Genomic DNA, 19,425 nt, shown 5'->3' with positions numbered 1-19,425 from the left:
TCCAACTCACAGGGCCAGGAGCCGGATGGAGTGAGGGAGAGAGGGAGAGAGAGAGAGAGAGAGAGAGAGAGAGAGAGAGAGAGAGAGAGAGAGAGAGAGAGCAGAGAGCGAGAGAGAGAGAGAGACAGAGAGCGAAAGAGAGAGGGGAAGAAAGAAAGAGAAAGAGAGGAAGAAAGGGAAAGAGAGGGAGAAAGAGAAAGAGAGTGGGAGAAAGAGAGAGTGGGAGAGAGCGAGAGAGAGAGAAAGAAAGAATACACTGGGAACTCGGCCAACAAGGAAAGGAAATGGCTATAAAATATGACTGATGGACATTGGCTGTTTAAATACAGTCCATCATGCTGTTCATTTCATTGCAGAAAGTACATGAGGGAGGAGAAAGAGAGAGGGGGATAAGGGGGGAGTTTACAGTAAAGTGCTTGTCATCATAAAGTTCATCACGCATCTTTTACAACAATTGAATTGTCTGAAAAAGTATTTTCCTAAATCATACTATGGATAGAGATGATGAATTAATTCACTGACTGTTCTTTCCTAGTGACTTGAACATTAGTTTTTTCTAGTGTCATCATCTATCACTCAACAGCAGCCCTGCCAGTCAGAGTAACAGAGGGGGCTGATTCTGAATAACTATATAGTCTAATGGCCATATCATCACAGACATTGTTAGGCCAGGTGTAGGATGGTTATTCTAACCTGGATTGTTAGGCCAGGTGTAGGATGGTTATTCTAACCTGGATTGTTAGGCCAGGTAGGGGATGCTTACTCTAACCTGGATTGTTAGGCCAGGTGTAGGATGGTTATTCTAACCTGGATTGTTAGGCCAGGTGTAGGATGGTTATTCTAACCTGGATTGTTAGGCCAGGTCTGGGATGCTTACTCTAACCTGGATTGTTAGGCCAGGTGTTGTATGCTTACTCTAACCTGGATTGTTAGGCCAGGTGTGGGATGCTTACTCTAACCTGGATTGTTAGGCCAGGTGTTGTATGCTTACTCTAACCTGGATTGTTATGCCAGGTATGGGATGCTTACTCTAACCTGGATTGTTAGGCCAGGTGTAGGATGCTTACTCTAACCTGGATTGTTAGGCCAGGTATGGGATGCTTACTCTAACCTGGATTGTTAGGCCAGGTGTAGGATGGTTATTCTAACCTGGATTGTTAGGCCAGGTGTAGGATGGTTACTCTAACCTGGATTGTTAGGCCAGGTGTAGGATGCTTACTCTAACCTGGATTGTTAGGCCAGGTGTAGGATGCTTACTCTAACCTGGATTGTTATGCCAGGTGTAGGATGGTTCCTCTAACCTGGATTGTTAGGCCAGGTGTAGGATGCTTACTCTAACCTGGATTGTTAGGCCAGGTCTGGGCTGGTTCCTCTAACCTGGATTGTTAGGCCAGGTGTAGGATGGTTATTCTAACCTGGATTGTTAGGCCAGGTGTAGGATGGTTACTCTAACCTGGATTGTTAGGCCAGGTGTAGGATGCTTACTCTAACCTGGATTGTTAGGCCAGGTGTAGGATGCTTACTCTAACCTGGATTGTTATGCCAGGTGTAGGATGGTTCCTCTAACCTGGATTGTTAGGCCAGGTGTAGGATGCTTACTCTAACCTGGATTGTTAGGCCAGGTCTGGGATGGTTCCTCTAACCTGGATTGTTAGGCCAGGTCTGGGATGGTTCCTCTAACCTGGATTGTTAGGCCAGGTGTAGGATGGTTCCTCTAACCTGGATTGTTAGGCCAGGTGTAGGATGGCTATTCTAACCTGGATTGTTAGGCCAGGTGTGGGATGGTTACTCTAACCTGGATTGTTAGGCCAGGTGTAGGATGCTTACTCTAACCTGGATTGTTATGCCAGGTGTAGGATGCTTACTCTAACCTGGATTGTTAGGCCAGGTGTAGGATGGTTATTCTAACCTGGATTGTTAGGCCATGTGTAGGATGCTTACTCTAACCTGGATTGTTAGGCCAGGTCTGGGATGGTTACTCTAACCTGGATTGTTAGGCCAGGTGTGGGATGCTTACTCTAACCTGGATTGTTAGGCCAGGTGTGGGATGCTTACTCTAACCCGGATTGTTAGGCCAGGTGTAGGATGGTTCCTCTAACCTGGATTGTTAGGCCAGGTGTGGGATGCTTACTCTAACCTGGATTGTTAGGCCAGGTCTGGGATGGTTACTCTAACCTGGATTGTTAGGCCAGGTGTGGGATGCTTACTCTAACCTGGATTGTTAGGCCAGGTCTGGGATGGTTCCTCTAACCTGGATTGTTAGGCCAGGTCTGGGATGGTTCCTCTAACCTGGATTGTTAGGCCAGGTCTGGGATGGTTCCTCTAACCTGGATTGTTAGGCCAGGTGTAGGATGGTTCCTCTAACCTGGATTGTTAGGCCAGGTGTGGGATGGTTCCTCTAACCTGGATTGTTAGGCCAGGTGTGGGATGCTAACTCTAACCTGGATTGTTAGGCCAAAACACAACGTGCAGAACGAACGGCCGAATGAATGAACTGCAGAAGACCTTCAGATGGACCTTGGGCTGGGTACGCTCACTAAAACTTTGAGGACCATATGGTTCTGAATAAGGTTGAATATTTTCCATCAAATCTACCAATTCTGTAAGAAATTTGCAAGCTTCTCCCGGGCATCCTGGGTATTCCTGTTCAACTGACGTAATTCTGACGTAATTATACCTCATTTAGTTGATGTAGCCTGGTTTTAAAAGTAGGCCTATGAAGCTCTGTTGGCTGAGCGGTAAAATATGATGTGGTTATTATTACAGCCTAGTGAAAATGACATTAGTTTGAGTCTACCTTTGACTGAAAGATGTTAACCAGCTTGTTAAGTCCTTTTCTCTCCCCTTGTACCTGGCTATCAGGGGGATTTGGAAAGGTTGTGGCTGTTTTTAGATTATGATAACCCGCTTACTGTGGCATATCCGATGCTGCGTTTAATAAACAGACTAACAATAGCAGCACAAGCATAGATTCAGCACCATGGATAGAGCCGCGGTTGATCACTCCCCCGCAAATCTGACTAGTCAAGCCTGTGATCTCTTGCATGAGACTAGCCGGATTTGAAAAAGTCGCTTTTTGATTTTTTTTAAAAGTTCTGATGTCCGCCATTTTTTCTTACGAGACTAAAATCTCCTCTGCAAAACGTCTAAATTAATTAGAGATTTCTTCAGTTATCTTAGATTAATTATATTTTGAGGAAATATACGACGTCTCAAAATGGACAAACAGTACTATTGCCACTTTATTCTCATTTTTCAAGTATAGGTCTTTTAAGGGCGTATGCGAGCACACTCGTTCGGATTCGGCTAGCCGAGTTAGGCTAAGCGCCAGCCAAACTGAAGCATGCTGACGCCATAAGCCGTCCGGCCTCACACATACCAGGAACCTTCCTCTTAAACTGTGCATCCTCTACTTAAAGTCTGTTATCACCCCCTTTAGAGGAGCCCTTTTCCATAGGCTAAAACATGGTACCTCTCACGCCCCTGAGTTGAACCAAACGCAATGCTCGGTCCCTCTGGGTGACCCTATCGTAATGAATCTGCTATCATGATGAATCTGTTGATAGACTGCATACCCCCCAGCATACTTCCACCCACCTCAACAACGCATGCGGGTCATGCCCCTGTGTTCTAGAAATCCTGCACCTATTGGAAATCAACTTCGTAAGTCATGTGACTATAGGACTACCTTTCCCCTCCCTGGGCAGTAAGTCATGTGACTATAGGCCTACCTATCCCCTCCCTGGGCAGTAAGTCATGTGACTATAGGCCTACCTATCCCCTCCCTGGGCAGTAAGTCATGTGACTATAGACCTACCTTTCCCCTCCCTGGGCAGTAAGTCATGTGACTATAGGACTACCTTTCCCCTCCCTGGGCAGTAAGTCATGTGACTATAGGCCTACCTTTCCCCTCCCTGGGCAGTAAGTCATGTGACTATAGGCCTACCTATCCCCTCCCTGGGCAGTAAGTCATGTGACTATAGACCTACCTTTCCCCTCCCTGGGCAGTAAGTCATGTGACTATAGGACTACCTTTCCCCTCCCTGGGCAGTAAGTCATGTGACTATAGGCCTACCTATCCCCTCCCTGGGCAGTAAGTCATGTGACTATAGGCCTACCTTTCCCCTCCCTGGGCAGTAAGTCATGTGACTATAGACCTACCTATCCCCTCCCTGGGCAGTAAGTCATGTGACTATAGGCCTACCTTTCCCCTCCCTGGGCAGTAAGTCATGTGACTATAGGCCTACCTTTCCCCTCCCTGGGCAGTAAGTCATGTGACTATAGACCTACCTTTCCCCTCCCTGGGCAGTAAGTCATGTGACTATAGGACTACCTTTCCCCTCCTTTGGCTGTGTGAGATATGGTACCCGTTGCCACACACACACACAAATTTGAATGTGACAATCATTCACTGCACATCTCCGTTTGGAAAACATGCGGTCGGTCTCAGTAAAGTGAGAATAGCCTGAATTCTAGAATACCCCTGTATCGCTTTAAGACGCCATGTGGGAGGGGCGTGGTCAGACTCACGAAAGGAGTGGAAACGTGATGAACGTTGCACCGGTGTACAGCCACCCCTGACAGAAGCACAGAGGACACATCATAGCTACTATTTTACTCTGGAAATCAACTTCACTATCTTATGTTGGTGTTGTTTTTAAAAAATAAAATAATAGAATTGGGAGTTTGGAATAGTCGATAGGGTATATATTCTCTACAGTTTGCCTGGTCCCGTTGTTGAGCGGATCCTAGCCTACTACAAGACAAGCCAACGTTGTGTGATGAACGCGCTCTTGTCTTGAACCTGGGGACCCGTTGAAACTGTCACGCGGATCAACGCCTTGTGAATGGGATGCTTTTCACGGTGAGTTCCGGGTGGCCTATGCATGCGCTTTATATTAGATTCATTAAAAAAATACTTACTTGTGGATCTTTTATTCCGTCTTGATCATAGTGCATACAGCTTACAAACAGACAGGAGCGCAGATAGGGGGACCACGGGGGGTGAATATTGGGAGGGGAGACGCTTTTGTAATCATCAACCAGGCTACTTATTGTTCCCTCGTCAGTGATCCTCCGCCGTGTTGAAACCCTAGTTAAACCAGTCATTTCATGATTCTCTTTTTAACAAGTTCATTGGACTAGTTATCCCCTTTCTGTCGAGTGTAGACTATTCCCCACATTACAAAGAACAGACCATTGCAACATGCAGTGGTTTTGGGCGCTGCCGGGTGCCTGTTTATTGAATGCAACGATGTTGCAAAAATGACGGTAGTCAGTAGAAATAGGCTCGTGTTACTTTGTTGCCTTTTCTGTGTCTGGCTTCATGATCATTTGCTTTGCGTTTTGAAATCAATACAATAAGATTGTGTTTTAGGTTTTCTGTTAGAATTCTAATTATTTTCATATTTCTTAACTTTATATTCGACTGATTCATTTAGAAGTTGTGTAACTTAAAGGAATTCAAGGAAATATGGTGCGACTCACTTTGTATTATGGTAAAAAGAAAAGTATCGGTTGTATTGAAGGCAGTGGTTTAGCTCCTGGATAGGTTGTCTAGACTAGGGGAGCATGGTGGCCTAAATCTATGATGATGGTGACTCCGGTGAAATCTTTTCTGATGTACTCCATCATACCATGTTCACGAACAACGTCCTCTTTGATAGCCTAACTACTAATTGGTTGCACCAGAGCACTTTCTTAAAGAACATGCATTTGACAGAATGGGAGAAAATGCATTTTTGCCAACTCATTCTGCAGCATTGGTAGTGGTGAGTTTGGATCTCAGGCCAGAGAATTGTTCAATCATTAACCAACAGACATTAGATAAAGTGGAACTGTTGGTGACAGAATGGACAAACTGACCCTGTTAAGTCCAAAACTGTGTGTGTGCGCACACACACACACTTTGTAGCAGACAGTTCACCTACTGTTTAGCTTCTCGTCGTGTGTGCGTATGCGCTGGTACACTGCTCAATGTGCATCCCATTCTCCCAAACCATTACCCTCCCAGCCAGAGACTGTTGACATGGCAACCAGATCTGTGTCACTGGGCATGGCTGTCAGTCATGGCATCAGATCAGCTCATTGGCTGGAAGTCCTCTACTGTCTGTGTTCCAAATGGCACCATAGTAACTATACGGTGCACTACTTCTGACCAGGGCCCATAGGGACGGATAGGGAGCCATTTGGGACACAGACCTCTGGTCCTCCTGTCATAATGGACCATGGGGTGTTGTGGTTATTAGGGCTAAACTTTATTAAAAAAATGTGCAACGGAAAATTCAACCAAACCAATCGTTTCTCATTGGACAAATTTAGGTAGTTGCCTACCCCAAGTTTCACTCAGGTTTCTTCCGTTTTGTTGAATCAAAGATAAATCAAATGTTTCAACTGTCATTAAATTAATGGATCTTTTCATTTGTCTGTGTTCCTGTGTGGTAGCTGTGAACCGCTGTGTTCTGTCTTTCACCACGCACTGTGTTCTGTCTTTCACCACGCACTGTCCCCCGCCTGTGCTGTCTTTCACCACGCACTGTGTTCTGTCTTTCACCACAGCACTGTGTTCTGTCTTTCACCACAGCACTGTGTTCTGTCTTTCACCACAGCACTGTGTTCTGTCTTTCACCACAGCACTGTGTTCTGTCTTTCACCACAGCACTGTGTTCTGTCTTTCACCACAGCACTGTGTTCTGTCTTTCACCACAGCACTGTGTTCTGTCTTTCACCACAGCACTGTGTTGTGGCTTTCACCACAGCACTGTGTTGTGGCTTTCACCACAGCACTGTGTTCTGGCTTTCACCACAGCACTGTGTTCTGGCTTTCACCACAGCACTGTGTTCTGGCTTTCACCACAGCACTGTGTTCTGGCTTTCACCACAGCACTGTGTTCTGGCTTTCACCACAGCACTGTGTTCTGGCTTTCACCACAGCACTGTGTTCTGGCTTTCACCACAGCACTGTGTTCTGGCTTTCACCACAGCACTGTGTTCTGGCTTTCACCACAGCACTGTGTTCTGGCTTTCACCACAGCACTGTGTTCTGTCTTTCACCACAGCACTGTGTTCTGTCTTTCACCACAGCACTGTGTTCTGTCTTTCACCACAGCACTGTGTTCGTGGCTTTCACCACAGCACTGTGTTCTGTCTTTCACCACAGCACTGTGTTCTGTCTTTCACCACAGCACTGTGTTCTGGCTTTCACCACAGCACTGTGTTCTGGCTTTCACCACAGCACTGTGTTCTGGCTTTCACCACAGCACTGTGTTGTGGCTTTCACCACAGCACTGTGTTGTGGCTTTCACCACAGCACTGTGTTGTGGCTTTCACCACAGCACTGTGTTGTGGCTTTCACCACAGCACTGTGTTGTTGGGGGGGGGGGGGGGGGGGAAAGGCCATGCATCATGCTTTAAACTGAACTCTTTCATAGAACGTGTGTGTGTGGGGGGGTTGACGTTCCAGGAAATTCCAACAGTGTTATTTTCTCCTAGGAATGTCTCTGCGGACTGCGACACTGAGCTGAATGATGCTGAGTATGTGGTGAAGGGTTGTACCCTGTAGTTTGGGTGACTGATGTTGCCAGTTCAACACATAGAAGTAGGTCTTTCAGCGACCAGGGACGCTTTGAGGTTGGAATGGATCCATCTTTATCATTGGTTCCCCTCCTCTGATCCTGACTGTTTACTGTTCTGACAGGTTGTATCCCTCCTCTGATCCTGACTGTTTACTGTTCTGACAGGTTGTATCCCTCCTCTGATCCTGACTGTTTACTGTTCTGACAGGTTGTATCCCTCCTCTGATCCTGACTGTTTACTGTTCTGACAGGTTGTATCCCTCCTCTGATCCTGACTGTTTACTGTTCTGACAGGTTGTATCCCTCCTCTGATCCTGACTGTTTACTGTTCTGACAGGTTGTATCCCTCCTCTGATCCTGACTGTTTACTGTTCTGACAGGTTGTATCCCAGCTGACACCCTGTCCCCCTATAGTCTGTATCCCAACTAACACCCTGTCCTCTATAGTCTGTATCCCAACTAACACCCTGTCCTCTATAGTCTGTATCCCAACTAACACCCTGTCCCCTATAGACTGTATCCCAGCTGACACCCTGTCCCCTATAGACTGTATACCAGCTGAAACCCTGTCCCCTATAGTGCTCTACATAAGATCCTGCTAGGGAATAGGGTGTTGTTTAGGATGCAGACATCATTTGACCGTGCTTTTGGCACACGGTTCTAAGGGTCTGTAACTAACTAGGTCCATGATTTGTGCACAGGAGCTAACCTTTGAGCTTTGGTTCATTAGTTCACTGCAAACTGTATGTAACCCCTGTTATGTTGCCCCAACATCTATATTCCAAGGGGGTTTGGTGAGTCTCAAATGTCACTGTGAATACTGTGTTTGTTCCTGGGACCCTCTTGTTTCAGGCCTGATAGTAATAGTGTGTGAGAGCATACTAGTGTGATAGTAGAGTTTGTTCACAAGCCAGAGGAAATGTTTATTCAGCAACCCCCTGCTATCTGGGGTCCTGAGGACATCTGACTCATTATTCAGTCCTCTGCTCTCTCATCATTATACAGTCCTCTACACTCTCTCATCATTATACAGTCCTCTACACTCTCTCATCATTACACGGTCCTCTACACTCTCTCATCATTACACGGTCCTCTACACTCTCTCATCATTATACGGTCCTCTACACTCTCTCATCATTACACGGTCCTCTACACTCTCTCATCATTACACGGTCCTCTACACTCTCTCATCATTATACGCTCCTCTACACTCTCTCATCATTATACGCTCCTCTACACTCTCTCATCATTATACGCTCCTCTACACTCTCTCATCATTATACGCTCCTCTACACTCTCTCATCATTATACGCTCCTCTACACTCTCTCATCATTACACGGTCCTCTACACTCTCTCATCATTACACGGTCCTCTACACTCTCTCATCATTACACGGTCCTCTACACTCTCTCATCATTATACGGTCCTCTACACTCTCTCATCATTATACGGTCCTCTACACTCTCTCATCATTATACGGTCCTCTACACTCTCTCATCATTATACGGTCCTCTACACTCTCTCATCATTATACGGTCCTCTGCACTCTCTCATCATTACACGGTCCTCTGCACTCTCTCATCATTACACGGTCCTCTACACTCTCTCTCATCATTACACGGTCCTCTACACTCTCTCTCATCATTACACGGTCCTCTACACTCTCTCTCATCATTATACGGTCCTCTACACTCTCTCTCATCATTATACGGTCCTCTACACTCTCTCTCATCATTATACGGTCCTCTACGCTCTCTCATCATTACACGGTCCTCTACGCTCTCTCATCATTATACGGTCCTCTGCGCTCTCTCATTATACGGTCCTCTGCGCTCTCTCATCATTATACGGTCCTCTGCGCTCTCTCATCATTACACGGTCCTCTGCGCTCTCTCATCAGTACACGGTCCTCTGCGCTCTCTCATCAGTACACGGTCCTCTGCGCTCTCTCATCATTACACGGTCCTCTACACTCTCTCATTACACGGTCCTCTACACTCTCATCATTACACGGTCCTCTACGCTCTCTCATCATTACACGGTCCTCTACGCTCTCTCATCATTACACGGTCCTCTACGCTCTCTCATCATTACACGGTCCTCTACGCTCTCTCATCATTACACGGTCCTCTACACTCTCATCATTACACGGTCCTCTACGCTCTCTCATCATTACACGGTCCTCTACGCTCTCTCATCATTACACGGTCCTCTACGCTCTCTCATCATTACACGGTCCTCTACGCTCTCTCATCATTACACGGTCCTCTACGCTCTCTCATCATTACACGGTCCTCTACGCTCTCTCATCATTACACGGTCCTCTATGCTCTCTCATCATTACACGGTCCTCTATGCTCTCTCATCATTACACGGTCCTCTACGCTCTCTCATCATTACACGGTCCTCTACGCTCTCTCATCATTACACGGTCCTCTACGCTCTCTCATCATTACACGGTCCTCTACGCTCTCTCATCATTACACGGTCCTCTACGCTCTCTCATCATTACACGGTCCTCTACGCTCTCTCATCATTACACGGTCCTCTGCTCGCTCTGAACAGATGAGTGTCAACATCATGATGCATCTAAAGCACAGGTAACAGTGAAAGGTCAGGAAGCACGTACAGTTTAGAAGTACAGTACAGTTTAGAAGTACAGTACAGTTTAGGAGTACAGTTTAGAAGTACAGTACAGTTTAGAAGTTCAGTTTAGAAGTACAGTTTAGAAGTACAGTTTAGAAGTACAGTACAGTTTAGAAGTACAGTTTAGAAGTACAGTTTAGAAGTACAGTTTAGAAGTACAGTACAGTTTAGGAGTACAGTTTAGGAGTACAGTTTAGAAGTACAGTACAACGTCATTAAAACCTTATTGCTGCTGGTTGTTTTAGATGAATGTCTGTTTATTTGTTTGGATTGGTGTGTGTGTCCGAGTTAATTTCTATTGAGATGGGAGACTCCTACTCCCCCAGCCCTTCCTGTCGGCTCAGACCTTTATACACACACACACACACTCCCCTGTACCGCCACAGTGTGTCACCAGTAATTGCCATGTAAAGCTAACTGATGTCAGTTAACTTATCTTTCTAGTGTAATTAGGAACATTCCTTTAGCGCTGTGCAATGCAGAACACAGTTCAACAGCCATGGACGTGTGTCTCAGATGTTCACCAATTAGTCCAACCAATGAGGTCAAGTCTTTGGTCCAGCTGGTGAACTGGAAGGCCAAGCCTTGTGGTTTAGGAACTGAGGACAGCAGTAATTTTAAGGAGGAAAACTTAACCATCCCCCATATCTTACTTCTGATATAACCTCCAAGTGTATAATTTTAAATGGCTGAGAATTAGAATGCATTTTAATATTCCTTGAATGTTCCGGAGTTCCACTCTGTTGTAATCTCCCTCACTGTGCCCACTCTCTTTAGGCTGTGTAGTAAGTCTTCTAAATGCCATGGTGGGAGGTGTCCCCTCTGAAAGCCTCTGCCTGTTTACTTCTAGATGCCATGGAGGGAGGTGTCCCCTCTGAAAGCCTCTGCCTGTTTACTTCTAGATGCCACACTCAGTGCCATTACATCACTCTGTGCAACGGTTGCAAAGGGAGGGTATATTACTGGAAAATGTCAACGTTTACCAGTAAACTACCAGCATTTTGGTGACGTTCAAGGATTTTATGTAATTTTTTCACAAGACATCTAGTGTCCCTTTTGGGTCCTTCAGATTTTCACACGTGTGTAATTATCTCCGGCCCTCTGTGTGGCCTTATCGCATGTCAAATATTCAAAGATATATAAGATTTAAAAAAAATAATAATAGCACGACAAAGCTGTAAATCATTATCCTGAATACAAAATCAACTTAGTGAAAATGATTGGTATTTAATGAGGGTTTCTGCATGAAATATCCTTTTGTTTTCTTTAAACACATTAATTATCCTACTATGTCTTTGTTGTAAATGTATTGGTCGCCAAACTGGTGGCAGTTGTGAGAAAAGTGAATTGTTAGTTGCAGAGTTAATTGAATATAATGCCTGTGTGTGTACAGTGGCAAGAACAAGTATGTATAAACCCTCTGGAATTACCAGGATTTCTGCATTAATTGGTCATCAGATTTGATCTGATCTTCATCTATGTCACAACAACAGACAAACACAGTGTGCTTAAACTAATAACACACAAATTATTGTATTGTTGTTGTCTATATTGAATATATCATTTAAACATTCATAGTGCAGGTTGGAAAAAGTATGTGAACCCCTAGGCTAATGACTTCTCCAAAAGCTAATTGAAAACAGGAGTCTGGAGTGCAAACAATGAGACGAGATTAGAGATGTTTGTTAGAGTATATATATATATATATATATATATATATATATATATATATATACATATACACACACACACACACACACAGCTCTGAAGTGACGACGATACTGAAGAGTCTGCTTAGGAGACAAATACTCTCAACTGTTTGAATAATAAAAATGGAGTTTAAGTTACCTGTGATGAATGCTGAAAACAAAAACTGTAATTTCTATATGCAGGAAATCCTATTTTAATAATGGGCATGGTAAGAATTGACTACCAAAGTGCGAGTCATAATTCCCATGACACCTTCTAGCAAAATCTGAAAAGCGGTTCCTTCATTTATTCCATAGGATATTTTTAGATTAACTTAAAATAAGGTCTGTGTTTGGTTTAGGCTTACACCACCTTGCCAATTTTATAACTGTGTAGATATCCATAGGATATAACTCTGATCAATATAAGCGAAGAACGTTTTTTTTGTGGAGTTGATTTATGAAAATATGTTGACAAACGTTACCTAGTGAGATTTACATGGGTATCAAAACACCGAGGCGGTTTAAGCACAAAACACAGACCTTATTTGAAGTAGATCAAGACATTCTCTATGGAAGACATGAACGGTAAAATAACGAAGGAACCCCTTTCAAGTTCAGCCGCAAGTTATTACAGGAATTATGACGCGTCAACTATTTCTCTCTAAACCATATACCTTTGACTATTACGAGCCTGCTGCTGCCTACCACCGCTCACTCAGACTGCTCTATCAAATCATAGACTTAACTATAATATAATAAACCTTAGGTCATTAATATGGTCAAATCTGGAAGACTATCATCTCGAAAACATTATTCTTTCAGTGACATACGAAACCGTTACGTATTTTATCTAACGTGTGGCATCCATAAGTCTAAATATTCCTGTTACATCGCACAACCTACAATGTTATTTCATAGTTCCGTAAAATTCTGGCAAATTAGTTCGCAACGAGCCAGATTCTGTATACCCTGATTCTGTGTGCAACGAACGCAAGAGAACTGACACAATTTCACCTGGTTAATATTGCCTGCTAACCTGGATTTCTTTTAGCTAAATATGCAGGTTTAAAAATATATACTTCTGTGTATTGATTTTAAGAAAGGCATTGATGTTTATGGTAAGGTACAGTCGTGCAACGATTGTGCTTTTTTTCGCAAATGCGCTTTTGTTAAATCATCCCCGTTTGGCGAAGTCTGCTGTCTTTGTTAGGAAGAAATAGTCTTCACAGTTCGCAACAAGCCAGGCGTCCCAAACTGCTGCATATACCCTGACTCTGTTTGCAAGAGAAGTGACACATTTTCCCTAGTTAAAAGAAATTCATGTTAGCAGGCAATATTAACCAAATATGCAGGTTTAAAAATATATACTTGTGTATTGATTTTAAGAAAGACATTGATGTTTATGGTTAGGTACACGTCGGAGCAAAGACAGTCCTTTTTCACGAATGCGTACCACCTCAATTATATGCAAAGCAGGACAGGCTAGATAAACTAGTAATATCATCAACCATGTGTAGTTAACTAGCGTTTATGATTGATTGATTGTTTTTTTTATAAGATAAGTTTAATGCTAGCTAGCAACTTACCTTGGCAACGTAAAGCAGGTGGTTAGAGCGTTGGGCTAGTTAACGTAAGGTTGCATCCCCAAGCTGACAAGGTAAAAATCTGTCGTTCTGCCCCTGAACAAGGCAGTTAACCCACCGTTCCTAGGCCGTCATTGAAAATAAGAATGTGTTCTTTAACTGACCTGCCTAGTTAAATAAAGGTTTAAAAAATAAATAAAAAAATATAAAATAAAAATCGGCAAAAAAGAATAATCGGCAAATCGTGGCCAAAAATACCGATTGTCATAAACTTGAAATCGATCGTAATTAATTGGCCATTCCGATTTAATCGGTCGACCTCTAATATTTACCATAACATATATGGAGACAAACAAACCTTTTACCTTATCATCAGTAGACATAATGGCAAATGATTAAATACTTCCAATATAACAAAAAAAAATCTACATTTAGTTACGAATTGAACTTTATATAAATGAGTTGACTCTTCACATGAGATGATTTCACTGAACAACAAAAGTAAGGGAATATTGAATGATCCCCAATGATCCATTGCATCTATAAAATTATAGTCTAGAAACTAAAGCTTTGGTTGTCTTCCTCAAACTTCCATGTCTTCTCCCTGGACCTCCTCATTGTCCACCTCTTGAACATCAGACTCTGAGGCCTCATCTTCACTGTCATTTTCCAACCTTATTGAGGATGGCTTGTTGTCAGGCTCAAAAAGCCTCAAAATTGCCCGGATGGCCACCAATTTTTCAACCCTTGTATTGGTCAGCTTGTTGCGCGCTTTGGTGTGTGTGTGTTCCCAAACAAGGACCAGTTGCGCTCTGAGGCAGCTGATGTTGGTGGGATTTGGAGGATGATGGAGGCAACAGGAAAGAGCCTCAGATCCACAAAGTCCACTCCATCAGGTGGCTGATGAGATATGTTGGCACGACTGCCATATTGCATCTCCATCCCAATGCCCTTGCTTGGAAGTATACTCCGCCAGACTGCCAAGAACCTTGCCCTCATCCAGGCCAAGGTGGCGAGACACGGTAGTGATGACACCATAGACCTTGTTGATCTCTGCACCAGACAGGATGCTCTTGCCAGCATACTTGAGGTCCAACATGTACGCTGCGGCGTATATGGGCTTCAGGCAGAAGTCTTCACGCTTTTTGATGTATTTCAGAACTGCTGTTTCCTCTGCTTGGAGCAACAGGGCAGGGCAGTACGGATTTCTTCTCTTACATCTGCAAGCAGAGTCTGAACATCAGACAGGATGGCATTGTCTCCCTCAATCTGTGCAATGGCTACTGCTATAGGTTTCAGGAGTTTCAGGCTGCTTACCACTCTCTCCCAAAATACATCATCCAGGAGGATCCTCTTGATGGCGCTGTCCATATCGGCAGACTGTGATATGGCCATTTCTTGGAGAGACTCCTTCCCCTCCAGGAGACTGTCAAACATGATGACAACACCACCCCAACGAGTGTTGCTGGGCAGCTTCAATGTGGTGCTCTTATTCTTCTCACTTTGCTTGGTGAGGTAGATTGCTGCTATAACTTGATGACCCTTCACATACCTAGCCATTTCCTTGGCTCTCTTGTAGAGTGTATCCATTGTTTTCAGTGTCATGATTTCCTTGAGGAGCAGATTCAATGCATGAGCAGCACAGCTAATGGGTGTTGCGTGAGGGTAGGACTCCTCCACTTTTGACCAAGCAGCCTTCATGTTCGCAGCATTGTCGGTCACCAGTGCAAATACCTTCTGTGGTCCAAGGTCATTGATGACTGCCTTCAGCTCATCTGCAATGTAGAGACCGGTGTGTCTGTTGTCCCTTGTCTGTGCTCTTGTAGAATACTGGTTGAGGGGTGGAGATGATGTAGTTAATTATTCCTTGCCCACGAACATTCGACCACCCATCAGAGATGATTGCAATACAGTCTGCTTTCTCTATGATTTGCTTGACCTTCACTTGAACTCTGCATCCAGCAAATGAGTAGATAAAGCATGTCTGGTTGGAGGGGTGTATGCTGGGCAAAAACATTCAGAAATCTCTTCCAATACACATTGCCTGTGAGCATCGGAGGTGAACCAGTTGCATACATAGCTCGAGCAAGACATTCATAATTTCTCTGATTACGTTCCTCCATTGAGTCAAAAAAACTTGTGATTCCAGGAGGACCATGAGCTGTTGCTATTGATACGGTGTCTGATTCATCATTTTCACCTCGAATAGAAGTAAGAGGGACTTTTGTCAGAGGTTGTAATCGCTGAGGGAACTTTATGCACTGGCCCAGATGATTCTGCATCTTTGTTGCATTCTTCACACATGATTTGGCACAGTATTTGCAAATGTACCAGTGAAATGTCTCCACACATCAGATCGTGCCCATGACATTTTCCTGTAAAGATTAGGAAAAAATGAGTAAAAAAACCCACACAACTACACGTACAGATAAATTGTTAAGCAGTTAGATTAAACAACTCCTTTGTAAGATAAATGTTTTCAATTGAAACATGTATGGAAACAGGTGAATTAACACTCCCCAGCATGGCGCAAGCTAAAACCCACATGGTAGCAAAAACGAACTAGCAGAAAGTTAGAAATGATTTAAACACACTTTGCTGTAGGCTACTATTTACTAGTTAACAAAAAATCATGTATGCAATATATATTCACCCCACCCAGTATTGTAATCAAAACTTACCAGAAAGTGTGTAGTCCTTGGGTCAGACAGTGTAGTAGTGTGGGCTCTGTAGCATCTCATTAGTGTGCAAGATCTTGAGAATCAGCTGTACGTGGTGGAAGAATGCACTGCACATGTGATGGAAGAATGCAGAGGGTTGCAATTCCATTGAATTGGGGATAGTTTAACCAAAATATGACATAAGACCTAGAATTGCCTTATGTGTATCCCACAAAAAAAGGCTCACTGTTATAAGCACATTTTTCTTTTGTTGAATTTAAGCAAAATACCCCAAATTCCGGGGCTTAACTTCCCATGGAAATTTCCGGGGAAATTCACCAGAAAGTTTCCCACCCTTTGCAACCCTATTCACTAGAAGCATTGCCTGATGTGATCCATGCCCCGAACAAAAGATATCTCAGAAGACCTAAGATTAAGAATTTTAACTTGCATAAAGCTGGGAAGGGTTACAAAAATATCTCTAAAAGCCTTGATGTTCATCAGACCATGGTAAGACAAATTGTCTATAAATGGAGAAAGTTCAGCACTGTTGCTATTCTCTCTAGGAGTGGCCGTCCTGCAAAGATGACTGGAAGATGACGCAGAATGCTCAGTGAGGTTAAGAAGAATCCTAGTGTGTCAACTAAAGACTTACAGAAATCTCTGGAACATGCTAATATCTCTGTTGACGAGTTTACGATATGTAAAACACTAAACAAGAATGGTGTGGAAGAAGCCACTGCTGTCCCTCTCTTCCTCCGCCCCTGACCCCGTCCCTCTCTTCCTCCGCCCCTGACCCCGTCTATCACTTCCTTCTCTTCCTGACCCCGTCCCTCTCTTCCTGACCCCGTCCCTCTTCCTCCTCCCTGACCCCATTTCTCTCTTCCTTCCTCACTCCCTGACCCCATTTCTCTCTTCCTTCCTCACTCCCTGACCCCATTTCTCTCTTCCTTCCTCCCTCCCTGACCCCGTCCCTCTCTTCCTTCGTCCCTCCCTGACTCCGTCCCTCTCTTCCTTCCTCCCTCCTCCCCGACCCCGTCCCTCTCTTCCCCTCCCTCCCCCTGACCCCGTCCCTCTCTTCCTTCCTCCCTGACCCTGTTCCTCTGTAATTGTTTTCCTTCTTCCTGGTGGTGTTTTGGAGGTTTAGTCACCTGCAGTTCTTGTCAGTGTTTAAACAGCAGCTCAGTAACAGGACAGAGGTCACAGCACATGGAGTCTACGTCACAAATAGCACCCTATTCCCCTGTATTAGTGCACTACTTTTGACCTTACAAACAACACCTTGTAACAACAAGCCATAGTTGAACGAACTTTGTTTAGCTTTCAGGCTTATCTTTTAAACCCATGCAGGATCGCCCGTAGGGTGCACTAGGCCCCATCGGGCTCTGGTCAGAAGTAGTGCACTATATAGGGAACAGGCTGCTATTTGAAACTCAACCATCACCTAGTAGAAACATCTTGACTGAGAGGAGAGAGCAGCATTCCATAGAACACGCTGCCTCCCCTCTGTTGTCCGTGTGGGAGGTGTGACACGAGCATGCAATGCTGATGACCACACACACACACACACGTTAGGTGAGCGCTGATGGTTGGAGGTGATGGCAGCACCTTGGTTTAACACTACGGCGTCCGTTCACACCACAGGGTTGGTTCACAACACACACCTCTGTGTGGGTGGAGGTGTGAGGTGAGACAGAGGAGTAACCAGCTCACACTGGGGTCTATATTTAGTCTGGCTCTGGCCTATATACTCTGGACATCAGTCTAGCCAACAGAAAGGCCTGTTTTGTACGCCATGACAATTTATCCTAGACAGACTTCTAAATATAGAACATCTATTTGGCTATCAGTGATTCATCGAAAATGAGCATTTCTTGAAAGTGCAACATGCTCCATTAAAATGACGCCCCCGACTGTAAGTGATTATTGTGCTGCTGTCTGCATGGTCCCACCCTGTTGGTCTGATGGAGAGATAATGGGCTGTTCCTCTCTGATGTGTTTGGGCTGTTCCTCTTCTAAATGGGACGTTCAGCTCTGGTAAGTGGCTGTGTAGCACGACCCAGAGGCATACATTAAGAGTTTGTCCAGGTTTGAGAAGGGCTGCCATGGTAACGTCTTTATTCTCTAGATGTTGGTGATGTAACAATACTAGAGTGACAGTTCCCTATGAAATGACCCGCCGTAAACAAACAAAACAGAGCAGCGAATTTCAGATGTTTTAATTGATTAGCGTTCAGGATAGTGAGCATCCAAGTCGGTATTGTGGTGTGGTGTCAAACAAATGCTGTATCTGCTTTCACTGGACATCTTCATAGGTTTAAAAACCTGTCCGAAATAAACCCGTGTAACTCGGAAGTGTGGCAGTGGCTACAGAGTCTTATCACTTGGCTACTGAGGAGAAAGTGGCACTCTCAGAACGTTAAGACAGAAACCTCTCTAGATCCATGTATAGGACTCTGGCACAGCCCCAGCAGCCTGCTAGGACTCTGGCACAGCCCCAGCAGCCTGCTAGGACTCTGGCACAGCCCCAGCAGCCTGCTAGGACTCTGGCACAGCCCCAGCAGCCTGCTAAGTTACTTGGTGCAGTAGAGACCGACATCTAGCAGAGACCAACGGTCTGGTGAATTACTGGGAGTAGTGGCAAGAATCATGTAATATAACCCAGGTCACCGATGTCTGGGAACTTCCAATGTCATCAGTAGCTGGAGGACTGTACTGTAAAAGATTGAAGAAGACTATTCTAGTCTGTTCTTATTCCCAGGTCTTATGTATGTCCAACAGTCTGGGGAATGACTGGGATAAGAGGCAGATCTCTGAAGAAACCCAGTTTAGGGTAATCCATGCCTGTGTAGAATGAACATCTAGAACAAGCCTGCCGAGCCGCCATAGCCGGTCCCTATTTCCAGGTCTTGTGGATTGGGCCATATGCGAGGGTGATCCCACCTTCTCTGGGGTTGGATGGGCCGCATGGTGGGGGAGGGTGATCCCACCTTCTCTGGGGTTGGATGGGCCGCATGGTGGGGGAGGGGGATACCACCTTCTCTGGGGTTGGATGGGCCGCATGGTGGGGGAGGGGGATACCACCTTCTCTGGGGTTGGATGGGCCGCATGGTGGGGGAGGGGGATACCACCTTCTCTGGGGTTGGATGGGCCGCATGGTGGGGGAGGGGGATACCACCTTCTCTGGGGTTGGATGGGCCGCATGGTGGGGGAGGGGGATACCACCTTCTCTGGGGTTGGATGGGCCGCATGGTGGGGGAGGGGGATACC

At 44.9% G+C, this 19,425-nt stretch overlaps 1 protein-coding gene across 1 annotated transcript in view; it reads left to right on the top strand.

Moving 5' to 3' along the window:
- Nucleotides 1-4,540: 4,540 nt before the first annotated feature.
- LOC106606328 (cdc42 effector protein 4) overlaps nt 4,541-19,425 on the top strand; it is a 38,238-nt gene continuing 23,353 nt past the window's right edge. Inside the window, exon 1 of the mRNA XM_082976325.1 lies at nt 4,541-4,864. The gene's annotated coding sequence lies outside the window, so the exon portion shown is untranslated. The remainder of the gene's footprint in view (nt 4,865-19,425) is intronic.

This window comes from Salmo salar, chromosome 06 (assembly GCF_965601325.2).
Source record: "Salmo salar chromosome 06, fSalSal1, whole genome shotgun sequence".
Classification (NCBI taxonomy): domain Eukaryota; kingdom Metazoa; phylum Chordata; class Actinopteri; order Salmoniformes; family Salmonidae; genus Salmo; species Salmo salar.
The sequence above is the reverse complement of the archived record's forward strand: the minus strand, read 5'-3'. Positions and strand labels throughout refer to the sequence as shown.